The sequence below is a fragment of the Elephantulus edwardii genome, unplaced genomic scaffold, assembly GCF_000299155.1.
Source record: "Elephantulus edwardii isolate Elephantulus edwardi_28Jun2011 unplaced genomic scaffold, EleEdw1.0 scaffold00106, whole genome shotgun sequence".
NCBI classification, from domain to species: Eukaryota; Metazoa; Chordata; class Mammalia; order Macroscelidea; family Macroscelididae; genus Elephantulus; species Elephantulus edwardii.
In genome coordinates, this window is record NW_006399856.1 from 8,232,184 (window position 1) to 8,247,788 (window position 15,605).

Below are 15,605 nucleotides of genomic sequence, written 5' to 3' on the forward strand. Positions count from 1 at the left end.
AACAGTGAATGAATGGAAATCCAAAATCTCTGTAAATGTTCATTAAAATTAATAAAATAAAATTAAAAAACAATTAAACCTCAGAATCCCAGTGGAATTTCATGATGATTTGGAATTGACTAAGCTGCATTGGGGTTTTTGGGGGTGGGTTTTCTCTTGTATTGTGTGTACCACTGAGTCAGAGTCAACTCATGGCTGACCTTCCAGTGGATTTTCAGAGACTTTAAATCTGACAGGAAGATATTGCCCATCTTTCTTCTGCTTTGAGCAGCTGGTGGATTCACACAATATGCTTTCAGGTTGACAGTGCATCTTCTTAATACTAGAGCACTAGAGAGCTCTTTTCTAGTGTAGTAGTAAAGGTAATGTCAGCTTGTGTGTGTGTGTGTGTATTAGTAAGGGTAATATCACGTTGTCGTTGTTAATATGCCATTGAGTTGCCTGCAAATCATAGTGACCCCATGCACAGGAGCCCTGAACATTGACCTATCGATCTCAGTCTCACTGAGTCAATCTCACTATCTCCAACACACCTAAATCATTACCCTAGTTACTGGGTCAGTCCACTTCTTCTAGGCTCTTCCTCTCTTGTTCTGCCCTTCTACCTCTCTAAGTGTGCTGTTCGAGGCCACCAGCTGCTCCATGGGAGAAGAATGGGCAGTCTCCTCCCATGTGATTAACTGCTTCTGAAAACCTGCAAGAGAGTCAGCAATGGGTTGGTTCCGACTCTATAGTAAACAACAACCAAGTACACACACACACACACACACACACACTCACTCCCACACACTCACTCTCACTTGTTTTCTTGTCTGGTATTACGTGTGTGTGTGTGTGTGTGTGTGTGTGTGTGTGTGTGTGTGTGTGTGTGTGTGTGAAACACCAGATGATATTGATAGATAGTTAAATCCTTCCCTGAAAACTCTATATCCCAGTAGCTTAACCCAATAACAGTTCATTTCCTTTACATAACATTTCATTGCAGATGCTCTTGATTAGACTACTGCTGAAGGCTCTGTGGTCGCCAGCATGTGGTTTTCAGTATGGCCTTGTGGTTGACGTCAGCTATACAGGAGGGAACAAGAATGCGGTGTTGCTTGTTGGGTGTTTCTGTGAGCTAATTGTGGGAGTGGCATACATGATTTTCGGCTATATACTCTTGGCTAGAATTTAGTTCAGTGTCAGGTCCTCCTCCAAGGGAAATGTGTTCAAGCTGTGTGCTTAGAAGTGGGTCTGGTGAAGAGCCAACAATCTTTGCTAGAGGAAACTCAATAGAGGAGATTGTTTTAGTGAAGAAAAATCCTTAATTTTGATGTCAGACAAAGTAAAAATCTTTCTCTGCCATGTGCAAGTCAAATGGAATTGTGTGCCCACAAATTATCTACCGTTCAGCTGCTTCAGATCTGTAGTGGCCTTTCATCACTTTTCTGAGGTTGTGCATTTTAATGAGAGGAAACTACTCATTTTTCTTTAATAGAACTTGCAAGAGACACAAAGCCTTTGAGTAAGCAGCGCCACTCACTATGAACTATGCTGCCCGAGCTTTTTCTCTTATTACCATCAAATCAGAATGGATTCATACATGACCACCCAGTGGGGTTTTGGAGGCTATTAATTTGGGCGTGCTGGAATGATCATATAGCCCTGGTGTGTCTACTTGCCGTACAGCGGTAACTTGTGGTTGCTGTGAGGCTGAACACTGTGGCACTGATGTGTCAAATGCGTTAATGGTTGGTCACCTGTGGTGGACAGTGTTTGGTGGAGCTCCCTGATTAAATCGAGCATGGAAGCCGGAGTGGCATCTACTTCCGATGTAGCTTGCCTCCAGAAACCCTTGGAACCTGGAGAGAGGATGAGAGACACACAAGCTGAGGATTCTCCTTCATAGGGTCTCTATGAGTCGCCGACGACTCGATGGCACTTAACACCACCACCACCACCACCACCACAACAACATTAATTGCACAGGAAGAGATTGCCCATATTCTTCCCATCAAGCCTCTGGTGGATTGGAACTCTGGTGCCTTTGGGCTGTGTCACCAGTCATGCAGTTCTTTGGTGCTATGAACTCAATTCTGACTCTTACTGACCATATGTAGAACCAAAGAAAGACAACCTGATGTTCCATCTCAAAATCTTTGCCTTGTTTGAACCTTTGTTACAGACACTGTCAGTCTGTCTTGTTAAAGGTCTTCATTTTTTACCCTGACCCCCTTCATTAGCAAGCCTGATGCCTTTCTGCAGAGACTGGTTCTCCTGATGACATCTCTGAAGTTTTGAGAAGTCTTGCCATCTTTACTTCCAAGAAACATTCTGACTGTGTTTCTGTTAATGTTATTCTTCTGGTCAGTCCTATGTATATTCATTATTCATTGCCATCACCTTAGGTCACATCCATCAGTTCTTTGATCTCTCTTATTTACTATCTAGATTAAAAAAAAAAAGAAAATACCATAACTTGAGTCAGGTGCACCAAAGTCTTGAAAAGACATGTCTACTTTTTAGATTTTGAGCAGATTTGCCCAATAGACTTCATCTGCTGATATCTTGATTGTTGCTTTCAAGGACATTAACTTGCAAATCCAAAGGAAACAAAATCCTTGGTAATTTAATTCATTTCTCCATTTAACTGTTGCATTGCTTAGAAGTGCCATTATGAAGGGTTTTGTTGTTTTTAAGTTCAGGTGAAACCTATAGTGCAGGTTGTAGTCTTTGATCTTTATCAGTAAGTGCTTCAATCCTTCTCTTTCAGCAAGCAAGGTTGCACCATTTATTTATCATAGGTTAATGATTCTTCTTCCATTTCTGCTGTCATGTTATTCTTTACATAGTCCAGTTTCCCAATTATTTACTCAGCATACACATGGAATACGTATGTTGAAAGAGTATATCCCAGACTCATACCTTTCTCTCTGTTCAAATGACTGACTTTTGATTTATATACTAAAATTTACAATAGGAAAATAACATCTGCTTCACAGTTAATATAAGGTAGATAAAGTACCTAGTGCGATGTAGGAAAAATTAGAAACATTTGAAAAATGTTTTTAAATGTTCCTGTTGTATAATATTTTATTATATGACCATCCACAATAAAAAAGTGAATTGACTTGTAATTTTATTCAGTACTGCAAGAATTTGTTTTAAAGAATTCTTTCATGTGTCATAAACAGTCATCTAGAAAATAAAGGATTAAAACAGCCAAAGTAAATGAAAAAATAAATATGCACAAAAATTTTAAAATTCATTCTAGTATTCACAGTTAGAAGATGGTCGAACATTTTAACAGAATACCATTTCTTTATGTTTGAATTGGAGAGATGTAAATTTTTAAAAGTGATTGATTTTTTTTTATAAGTGTGTGTGTGAGAGAAAAGAGAGAGAAAGGATTATCAGGCCCTATTGTAAAGTATGTGCGTGTGTTTTCTACAGTTACTTACTCATAAGAAAAAAAATCTGCTACATACTTTAATGTCATAGCCAATGATGTGAATAATCCATGACAATACACTTTTGGGGAAATTATAGCTTTTTACTAATTAATAGAACATAATTTACATTCTGTGTCTCTGTACATAACAAATCTAGAAACCAAAAAGCCTTGTTAACAACAATTTTAAAATAATATTATTTCTTTGCTTTTAATAACTAAATAAAATTGAGTTTTAGAGACCTGGAATTATTGGCTTCTGTAAATAGTTCTGGGACATTCATGTATAGTCTTAGCATTTATAAGACTGAGTTTGATCTGGTGATTGTATCAGAGAATAAATCATAAGATTTTAAAAAATGAAAATTTTCACCTTTACATTGGAATTAATATTTAAAATTTGTCATGGTTTCCACAATAATGAACTTTATGATAAAGTTTTTATTGTATATTTTTTAAAAAATTTACAAATAAAGTTATTTTCTGTAATTGCCAACAAAATAAGTGGTTAGAAGGTATTTCCCATGTTTATTTTAATTCTGTTTTCCTGTGGATTTCTTAGCTTCATTCAGCTCTTTGACCTATTCAGTGTCTTAAATCGTTTCTCCCTAATCAGTTGATTAGTATTTACATGGATACGGGTTTGACCTTGTCTGGAGCACCATCAGTCCACATTCAGATTCAGTGTACATTTCACAAGCCCGGCTTTATACTAGCAGATAGGCAAATCGCAAAACACCCCACCCTCTGAAGTCAGGATAGAGGATTTTGTAATTTTTTTTTTCTCCTGAGGTGATATTATTGGAAAAGAGAATATATTCATGCTGTTTTCATTTGTTGTTGTTGTGTCCCCTTGCTTTGTGTCATTAAATCGGAGATGATGGATCTTCACCTTAAATTGAAGATGCTGTTCTGACTTCTCATTTACTGTGGGGAAAAGTGAGCCTGTTAAAACAGAGAAGGAGCCTACCAGTCTGTCTACATGGATAACATTACCCAATTGTCTGCCTGACAATGTCTATTGATACTCTTTTCAAAAATTGTTGATACTTGTACGTTTATCTTTTACCTTACTCTAAAATGAGTATTTTTACGTGACTGACTGAGTTAGTCTATTTCCTCAATATGCCAGGTGCATTCTAAGAATTTTCTGGACCGCTGGACAATTTCTGAAACTGGAAGTTGCTTTCTTACCCCTCTTTTCTTACACCTTCTCTCCTGCATCTATTAGGAATAAATGTGTAACATGATATGAGGAATTGGGAATAATCAGCTGTGATGATGCATGGATAGTTTTGGGTAATGATCTAACATCTTGGTTCAATGTGCATTTTATTCCTTAGAGATCACATTCTTTGTACCCAAGGGGAGATTTATAATTATGTTAAACATGTCTGTTGATTGGCAAAAGTTACTGCTTCTCTCTTCTCAATCCTAGAATACTTATTGTTTCCTAGAAAAAGGAAAAAAAGGCAAAATACTATGACCACTTTTCTAATAACCCTATAGTAGTAACTTATATGTTAATACTTTACAATAGCTAATTTAATAGACAGATGGTGGTTTCTACTACAATATATAAGTGGAGTATCTCCCTGGGCCAAATGATTATCTACTCAGTTTTCAATTAGAGAAGACTGCCAATTATCTGGAGTGGTTTTTATTTTAATCACAGGATGAGTAGGACAGCTAGGTAACCAGCCTGAAGGAAAGAGTGATCAGCTGTGCAGGTGAATCCTTATTATGCAAAACTAGAAAATAAATAGGTAAAGGCTATATAAAGAAACTGTTGTTTTGAAAGAATCGTTTACCTGAGGCCATTCACTTTCTTTTACTCATTTCCTCATTAAAAAGTGAACTTAAAATCCTTAACGGAACATTTGTGAACTAGACAGTATTTTGTGGGTAAGAAAACAATGTAGTATGGAGGATAAGGATTATATGTTGGAAATAATGTTCAGCATGATTAAATTGTGTTCAGACATGTTAAATCATGTTTTATACCCAACATGGTTAATATGTCTTATTTTGAGAAGTGACTTCCTAAACCTTTGACATCTTAAATATGATTGAGACGTGAGGAAAAGACTAAATGAATAAACCCTTAATTTTTCAATGCTAGAGACTTTATTAAGGTCCCTCTTATGTAGTTGTAAAGGAAGTTCTGTTAGCTTCTTGGCACCAGCCTCTCCTCTGGAGAAAGATAGGTAATCTCCCCCTGTGTAGTTTACTGCCTCTGAAAACTCACTGGAGGGTTAGTTATATAGGTCAGTTCTGACTGAACACTACGCAGCAACAAACAAGTGTGTATGGGTTGTAGCTCTTAGCCTCTGAAACGCAAGTTTCTCAATCTGTTAGTGTGTATAGGTTAAGAGAGTGGATTCATACATCTGGATAGTAGATTTTTAATTCTGGCTGTAAATAAAACTATTTGCCTTGGGCAGGACTCCAAGTATTTTATTTGTAAAATGGGAATAATAGTACCTGCTTCAGTTAAATGGTTGTGGTGAAATTTAAGTAGGTAATTATGTCAGTGTCTTTAGAATATTGTTCAGTCCATAGAAACTTATCAGTAAATAGTATTATTTTGCCTCTTCTAAGTTTCTGAATGCTGATACCTCTTTGACAAATACTTAAACAAACACATTTACTTTCTTTAATGCTAGATATGTTTTCTCTGAATATTTCCTGCTTGGGAAAATCCATTATTGATGCAGATTACATGATTATCCTTCATGGTTCTAGTGTAGTTGAGTGTCTTTTCTCCGCCCCCCCCCACATTTCTTTTTTATATCCTCATTTATTCTCTGTATATTTTTCATTAAATGTCTTCCATTATGTTAACGTCAAGAGATCAATACCACCAAATGGTTTTCCCAACAAACTAGGTTTCCCAAACGTTCTTAAATCTTGTCTCTGCCAAAAAAAATCACTTGTATGTGAACAGTTACAATCACCATTCATGGATCTACATTTTCAGTCTTTTTTTTCTATCAGTCTTTGAAAATTTTCTTATACTTGTACATTTATCTCCATTTGGGTGATATTTTCATTTCTATTCTCACAGGCTCATAGTTGCTAAGCTGCTGCAACAGCCTTTACTAATAAAATGTTCCTGTTTCCATATCCCTTTACAGAAACACATGATTCATATGCATATAGATACCATAAATATGAAATATTTATGTACTTTTCCTCCGTTGTTATTACATTGAGTCAAGGCCTTCAGTCGTCTGGTATTAGCTGATGGATCTTTCCTTGTTTCCGTCTATTTTCCTTTTTGGAGCTCCTTTTAAAATGAGATAGATTGAAATACTTTCTAGTTTAGCATTGTTTCATGCATGTTAGTAGTACCCTCTTCCAAATGATATTGTTGACTGAACTTGGGAAACACATGCTAGGAATTACTATGGAATTGAGCCCATTTTTACTAATATAATTCTGATTCATTGAGGAGAGGAATTTTTCATGCTGTTTACTTAAGTTAGGTCAGTTGTTTTCGATCTTCATAGAATCAAAAGGTGGAGCCTTAAATATTATTGCAAGGGTCTTTTCCTCCAAAGATTCTGATTTATTAATTTACTCAGATCTACTTGATCAGCATCTGTATAAACAGGGCCTGTTAAGTATTTTTCTTAATAAGGGACTGGGTAATTCTGAGGCTCTGTCAGTTTAGGGAGCCATTGCCCTAAATAGTTTTTCTTTCATACTACTACTTTAATCAAGGGCTCTAATGCTAAAGAAAATAGTCATGTTTATAGGTAGGGTTATATTAGGGATGACAGTGAAATACATTGTTGTAGAAATTTCAAATATCTTGATGTATTTCATGAAAAATGTAATATCATGGTCTTAAAAGATATTATTTCATTGTATATTGAGTAATTTCAGGAATAAAAGAATATAATAAAAATTGCTGGGACTAAAGACACTATTCATAATAGAACTCCTTGTCCTAAAACAGACTACGCGCGCGTGCGCACACACACGCGCGCACACACACACACACACACACACACACACACACACACTCTCTCTCTCTCGTGTGTGTGTGTGTGTATGTGTGTAAAGAGAGGGAGAGACAGAGACCGAAAATCTTTAACTGTTTTTTGCAAAAGGAATCTGACTTTATTTTCCTACAGAAAAGTTGGATTGTCATTAATTCATTGTTGTGTATTTTTCTCTCTCCGCCCCTCTATTCCTCTTTTCCTTGTCCACTTTGCAAGGCACTTCTTATTCTTAATTGTATGGCTAATCATATATTTCTTTTAAATAGCTCTTTCATCTGTGTCCAGTGCAGAATTTTTTATCTATCCCTTTGTTTTCTAATTTCCCGCCGGCACCCCATGTCAGTCCTGTTTTATAATAATGGTGTTATATAGTATTAGCACGTTAGTGACTGAGATATTTGACTCAGCATATGTCCTCCAGGGTCACCCCTGGTGTACAATGTTTTATGAGTTCATTGTTTTACAGTGCTGCGTAGTATTCATTTGCGTGAACATTCCACAGTTTTTCTATACATTCATTTGTTGAAGGGTACTTGGGTTGCTTCCATCTCTTTGCTATTGTGAATAACACAATAATAAGCATGGGTGTGCATATATCTGTTTGGGTGGAAGCTCTGATTCCTTTAGGGTATAGTCTCATTAGTGGAATTGCTTCGGTCAAATGATGCTTGGTTGGTTTTGGTGTGGGGTTTTTTTGTTTGGTTTTTTTTTTTTTTTAGAAACTGCCAGACCACCTTCCATAGTGGCTGCACCTTTTTATACTTCTATCCACAGTGAAAAAATGGTTCAACCTCTCCACAACCTTGCCAGCATTTGTTGTTTGCTGCACTGTTGAACTTTGCTAATGTTGCTCGGGTGAGATGATATCTCATAGTTGTTTTGATTTGCATTTTTCTTATAGCTAGTGATTTTGAATATTTCTTCTTATGTTTGTTTGCCATCTGAATGTCTTCTTTGATGAAGTGCCTATTCATATCCTGTGCCCATTTTGCAATTGTTGTTTACCTTTTTCTTACTGAGGTGCTGGTGTATTTTAGCAATTTTGGATGAGTCTCTTATCAGATATGTCATTGGCAAATATTTTTTTTCCCAGTCTATGGGTTTCCTTTTTACTCTGTTGGAGAAGTTTTTTCGATATGCATAGGGATTTGATTCTTGGAAGGTCTCATTCATCTATTTTATTCTCTCCTGGTTGTAGGTTTCTCATGGTGCTTGGAAAATTATTCATACTGTGAATTAGGGCTTCTAGAGTTCTTCCAACCTTTTGTCTGATGAAGTATTTAGTCTTTACTTTGTTCCTTGATGCACCATGAGTTGGTATTTTTGTGTGGTGTGAGGTGTGGGTCTTGAGTGAGTTTTCTGCAGATAATTTTCCAATTTTGCCAACACCATTTGTTAAAAGGTTGTCAAATCCCAGTGTAACTTATTTTGTCACCTTGTCATAAGTTAGTTGACTATAAGTAGATGAGCTGAATTCTGAGTTCTCAATTCTATTCCATTGATCTATGTGTCTGTCACTGTACCAGTACCATGCTGTCTTGACCACCACTACTATGTTGTAGAATTTGAAATCAGGGAGTGAGATGTCTCCTACCTTGTCTCTCTTTTTCAGGAGTGCTTTATTTATTTGGGGTCTCTTTCCATTCCAGGTGAAAATGGAAGTTTCCATTTCCTTCTCATTGAAGAATAGAATTGGTATCTCTATTTGGATTGCATTGCCTTTGCATAATGCCTTTGGTAGAATTTCCATATTCACGATATTGAGTCGTCCTATCCATGAGCATGGTATATTCTTCTGTTTCTCCAGGTCTCTTGTAGTTTCCGGTAGTAATGTTTTGCAATTTTCTTTATATATGTCTTTTGTGTCTCTAGTTAGAGTACTACTAAGCACTTAATGTTGTGATTAGCTTTTGTTCTTGGGTATTGTTTTTCTTTTTTTTTTTTTAATCTTATTAACAGTATTTATTTCTCTTTCCTCAGTCAAATCCTGAGACAATCACTTTCCCCAGGCTGCCTGGGGAGTTACAGGGAAAGGAACACATAGGATAGACAAGACATGGGGAGAGAAAACCAACAAACTATGAGAGGTAGAGATGGCTCCTTCACATGGCGAAGAGGATCAGAAAGGCCAGCTTCAGGCAAAAAGAGCCCCATGGCCTCTGAGAGGACAAAGCTCAGAATGGCATAGGAGAAGAGCTGCTGCTTCAGAGAAGGATTCCTAGCATAACCAATGATGAGGCTCCCAAACACAGTCCCAATCCCAGCTCCAGAGCCAGCCACTCCAACCGTGGCAGCCCCAGCCCCAGTGAACTTGGCTGCTGTGTCAGTATCCCTTGAGACAGTCCTGGCTTGGAAGTTGTGACTAGGGACAAATGAAATCAAGGAATGTGGGACTGTCAAGCAGTTGAAATTCTCATCTCTCAGTGTCTCTGGTTGTTTCAGGACCACTGTAGACAATGGACGGCTCAGCAGCTGAGGGGCGCTCCTGACCAGGGAAGGGGTGGAGACAAACTTGGTACAGATATACATATCCAGGGGATGAGGGGCTGTGGCAGGAAAGCTGCTCCCAGTGCAGAGAAGACAGAGAAGGGTATTGTTTTTCTTAGCTCCATTTCTGTATTCTCTTTGTTACTGTAGAGAAATCCAATTGATTTTTGTATATTGATCTTGTATCTTGCTACTTTGCTGAATTGGTCAACTGTGTCCAGTAGTTTTCTTGCTGAGTCTTTAGGGTTTTCTAAGTTTACTATAATATCATCTGCATATAGACATAATTTTACCTCCTCTTTGCCAATTTGAATACTTCTTATTTCTTTCTATTGACTGACTGCTGTTTCTAAGACTTTACAATATTGTTTAGGAACAGTGACAATGGACATCCTTGCCTAATTCCTGTTCTCAAAGGGAATGCCTTTAATCTCTCTATTAACAAAAGTGTTGGCTCTTGGTTTCGTATATATAGGTTTCACTATATTGAGGAAATTTCCCTCCATTCCTATTTTGTTGAGTGTTTTAATCAGTAAAAGATTTTGTCAAAAGCCTTTTCTTCATCAGTTGATAAGATCATGCTGCTGCTGTTCTGTGTTTTGTTAATGTGATGAAATACACTGGTTGTTTTTCTTAAGCTGATCCTTGAATACCTGTTATGAATCCCACTTGGTCGTGGTGAATTATTTTTTGGATGTACTGTTGGATTCTGTTGGCCAGGATTTTGTTGAGGATTTTTACATTTTTGAACATGAGAGATAGTGGCCTGTAGTTTTCTATTTTGGTAGTGTCTTTACCTGACTTTTGTATCAAGGATATATTTGCTTCACAGAATGAATCTGGAAGAATTTAATATTTTTCTGTTTTCTGAAATCCTTTGTGTGGAATTCATGACAGTTTATCTCTGAATGTTTGATAAAATTCACTTGTAAAACCATCTGGTCCGGGGCTTCCTCCTGCCCCCCTCTCCGGACCTCCCCCCCCCCTTGGAAGTTGTTTTATTACCTGTTAAATTTCTTCTTTTGTAATGGGTCTGTTCAGGTGTTCACTATGATCTGTGTCGTAGGTTGTGAGTTTCTAAGTATTTGTCCATTTCCTCTAGGTTTTCATATTTGTTTGAATATAGTTTTTCCTAATATTCCATTGTTAACCTTTTTTATTTTAGTTGGTTCAGTTGTGACATTGCCTCTTTCCTTTATTACTTGGATTACTTGTGTCTTTTCTTTCATTAGAATTGCTAGTGGTTTATCGATTTTATTGATTTTTCAAAAAACCAACTCCTGGTCCTGTTGATAGTTTCAGTTGTTTTTGTGTTTTCTATTTCATTTATTTCTTCTCTAATTTTTATAAATCAATTTTTTTGGGAGTTGTTGGGTTTTTTTTTGCTGTTCTTTTTCATTTTTTTGAATGTGTTGGGTTAAAGAATTAGTTACCATTTTTCCTTCCCTTTTAATATGATTGCATAGTGCTGTAAATTGATCTCTAATTATTGATTTGACACTTTCCCAGAGGTTTCTTTGGTAAGTTGTGTTCTCATTGTCATTTGTTTTGAGAAACTTTTATTTCATTATTTTTCTTTTTATTACCCTCTCTTATTCAAGCAGAGTGTTGTTTAGCTTTCAAATGTATAGTGTTTTTTCCTTTATCCTGCTGTTACTAAATTCTAATTTTGTAGCATTTTGGTCTGAGAAATGCTTTGTATTATTTCTACAATTTTTAAATATATTGAGGATTGCTTTGTGGCCTTACGTATGGTCTATGCTTAAGAATGTTCTGTACACATTAGAGAAGAACATATACTGAGGTTTTCTTGGGGTGCATAGCCTGCATATATTTATGAGATCAGGTTGGTGTATTGTGGATTTAATTCCTCAACTTCTTTATTAAGTTTCTTTCTGGGAGTTCTGTCTTTTCTTGAGAGTGGTATAATCAGATCTCCTACTACTATTATAGTGTTACCTATTTCTTTTTCAGTTCTATTTATGTTTGTTTTCCATTTTTTATAGAGTAAGACATGTTGTAAGGAGAGGCCGGTCCTTGGAGAAGGACATCATGCTTGGGAGGGTGGAGGAACAGCGCAGGAGGGGAAGGCCCTCTATGGATAGACAGATACAGTGACTAGGATAATCAGGATAGGTGTGTCAGAGACAGTGCGATTGGCACAGGACAGAGCAGAGTTTAGGGCTGTTGTACATAGGGTCTCTATGAGACTCGAAGGCACATAACAACAACAACAACAACAATTTAGAAAATTGCATTTCTTAATAAAACTTCTAATTTGTTATCATGTATTTTTAATGTATTTAAATACCTGTGGATTAAATAGCTTAACTAAAATGGCAAATTTATAATGTCAAATTTAAGTCATTTTACCATTATAAAAACCAAAAATCCTCTGTCTTTAATTAGTAAAGTTCTTCTGATCCTCAGATATTTTCTTTTCTAGATATTTTCTTTTGAAAGTCTGGGCATTCCAAAAGGGATTTGCTGGAATTAGGGAAGGAGGTGTTATGAAATTTTTATATTCACCAGATATCTTTACAATCATTAGCATGAGTATGTTTGTATGTATAGATGAGTGTGTATATACACTTATACATATTCACTCATACACTGTTAAGATTAAACTGTTTGCTTCCCTCTGGAAGCCAAAGTGATAAAGCATATAATGATCAACTCAGTTCACTCATTGCTATCAAGTAGAAACTGACTCATAGCTGACCTCCACAGGTTTCTGAGACTGTAAATCCCACAGGATGAGATTGATTGCCCAACCTTCTTTTACAGAGCTGCTAGTGGATTCGAACCACCAGAGACATGGCCTTCTAGTTAACAGTTCAGCTCCTTGTGGATTATACCACAGAGCAGAGAGACACAATTAGGTGTAGCAGGAACTGAAAAGTCCCAGTCTTAAAGATGATAATTTGATAAAGTTACATGCAAATATTACTGATTTATACTTTTAACTATATATTAGGAAATAGAAAATTTTGTGTGAATCAACTAATTTAAAATGTTCACACTGTATAGTAATGAGTGAACTGAGTTGATCATTATTTTTACTATTACTAGCTGATGAATACACTAGGTAAATTATAATTATATTGAGTGTCATTGTGATAAAGAATAGAAATATATTAAAACATACACCTCAGAGCAGTTATTTTAAAAAAGTAAAATAAAATACTAGCTATAATCTGAAAAAAGCAAGAGTTCCAGATATATAATTTAAGCAAGATTAGAAAAAACATGTTTGTAAATTATTATTTAAGCCATATTTTACTTTAATAGTTTCATGACATATAATTTTTAGCAGCCTAGGATGGTTGTCGGAATTTGTGACTGGCTCAGGACAGGGAAAGGTTCAGAGCTGCCGTTCATAGAATTGCTATACATCGCAGGCGGCTCAATTGCACATAGCAACAGTAATAAACCAGAACAAGATTGGAAGCAGGAGTGGCATCCACTTCCTAATAATATATCTTGAAAACTCTATGAACTTTGATAAATGTTGATAATTGTAGAGGGGCTTTAGGCCTTTGTTCATAGGGTCGCTATGAGTCATGCTTGACTTGAAGGCAATCAACAATTGGAGATAGCTGAATTATTTAAAGATTGGGGATAGGAGACATGCACATCAAAAATTACTATTATGGATTAATTTCTCTCTCCACCCTCTCCCCAAAAAATGTATTGTGAATGTTTATCTCCATACCTGTATAGGTATCTCATTTGAGAATGAGTAATCTTTGTTATGTTATTGCTACAGGGTAAGTAAAGAACTAAAAGAACTTTTACCTGGGGTCAGGACTGCCTCATAGCTGACCCCTGCCTGGTTTTTGGAGGCTGTAAATCACACTGGAGGAGATTACACATCTTTTACAGTGGAGCCGCTAGCAGCTTCAAACAGATCAGAGACATTACACCGTTGAGTTAGCAGTGCAACGCCTTGTGGACTACACCAGGAGCTTCCTCTGTATCAAATAAGGGTGTGTCTTAGACCAAGATATAAAAAAGATTAAACAAGCAAGCCAGTAAGCTAAGGTGGAAGAGGACGTGTACACCAAGACACATGAAGATCTCCTAGTAACAGCGACTCAGAAGAGACATAAAGACCGATCTCCTGAACCCACAGAGAAAAGCTGTCCCCATCTCTTGGTACCTTGGATTCAGACTTCCAGTATTCCAAACTCTGGGAAAGTGTGTTTCTCTTTGTTAAAGTTGTCCACTAATGATATTTCTGTTACAGAACACTAGATAATTGAGGTGCTTATTTACCATGATTTTTAAAAATTATCAAGTTTACACAACTTGTGTAATGCTCTCTCACTGTAGTATGTGTACTGGGGGAAAAATAGGACTTGAAAAAAAATTGTGAACTATGTTTCATCAAACTTTGAGTTCACACATGTCCAAGATAAATACTAGTGAGTTTCTGTAACAGCCTTCTTTTTCAATATATTTACCAAATACCAAATGTGATCTAGTGGTGCGAAGTTCCACTGTCAGCCCTAAGGCACACATTTTGAATCCGGCAGCTTCTGCATTGGAGAAAGATGAGCAGTCTCCTCCCATGCCGTTTAAAGCCTCTGGAAGCCTGTGGTCTGCTAGGATTTGGTTCTGATTCAGTGGTATACAACAGTAACAGCGAAGATAATATTTGTAACTAGGAAGAGGATCCATTGATGATAAAAGAATGACTTTTAAATTGTCTATGTTAAATGCAATCTATATTATGTCTGTGAAGTAACAACCTTTATGTTTTCAGTTGTATCCTTTCTTAATGGTTCTCTGTACTAATAAAAATAATAAAATTAGCTTGGTAAGCTAACTTTGGAGTGAGAGCAATGTTGGCAAAACCCAACCAACCAACCAACCAACAAGTTTAACAAACAAACAAACAAAATCTCTAATCCTTGAATTATTTGCATGATAATTTGATCTGTGGTGATATACTAGGCTATAGGGAAATTACATTTTATAGAATTGTAAACATTAAATGAAATCTCTTTTCTTTTTTGTGTACATGTAAATGACTAATCTCAACAAATAGTATCAAATATCACATTGCCACATTTACAAACCATATGCTTAATAGGTACAAATGAAATTCTAACAGCTCAATTATATAGATGAGTGGCACTCATCTATATAATTGAGGGATCTTGATATTGCAGGAAAGATATATTCTGAAGCTAGTCTTCTGTTAAGGGTGTAATTAAGTGTCAGGGGTAATTTTAGGCATCAGTAAGGTTCTCACAAATGCTGTCAGGTGAGGTATTGCAAGATATTCCATCAGGTAAAGTTCTGTCCTGGCTAAATATTTATTAACTGAAAAAGTTTAACTATATGGGAACATGAAAACAAATAAGTTTGTCAACAGAATCTAATAGGCCAGATGGTTAGAGACAAATACAGTGTCCTTTTAATTAGCTGCTGTTAGGGTTGAAAAATGCCCCCTTAAAAGCCTAATAAAGTAGTAAGTTTATAATTTAAGATAATTACTTTCTTTTCTCCATGTAAAAAATTAGTATGAAAGCATATAAAATATTAATTCTTGTGATACAGGCAAGTGGTTGCCACTCATCACCTGTTTGCAGACTCTGAACAACGTTGCTGAGTGAAAGAGAACACAGTTCTTAGATATAAAAAATACTGTTCTATTGTTTTTCCCAAGG

General features: G+C 36.3%; 1 protein-coding gene across 4 annotated transcripts in view; it reads left to right on the forward strand.

Annotated features, from left to right (window-relative positions):
* ERBB4 (v-erb-b2 avian erythroblastic leukemia viral oncogene homolog 4) overlaps positions 1-15,605 on the forward strand; it is a 1,418,810-nt gene that overhangs the window by 44,261 nt on the left and 1,358,944 nt on the right. The window lies entirely within an intron of this gene.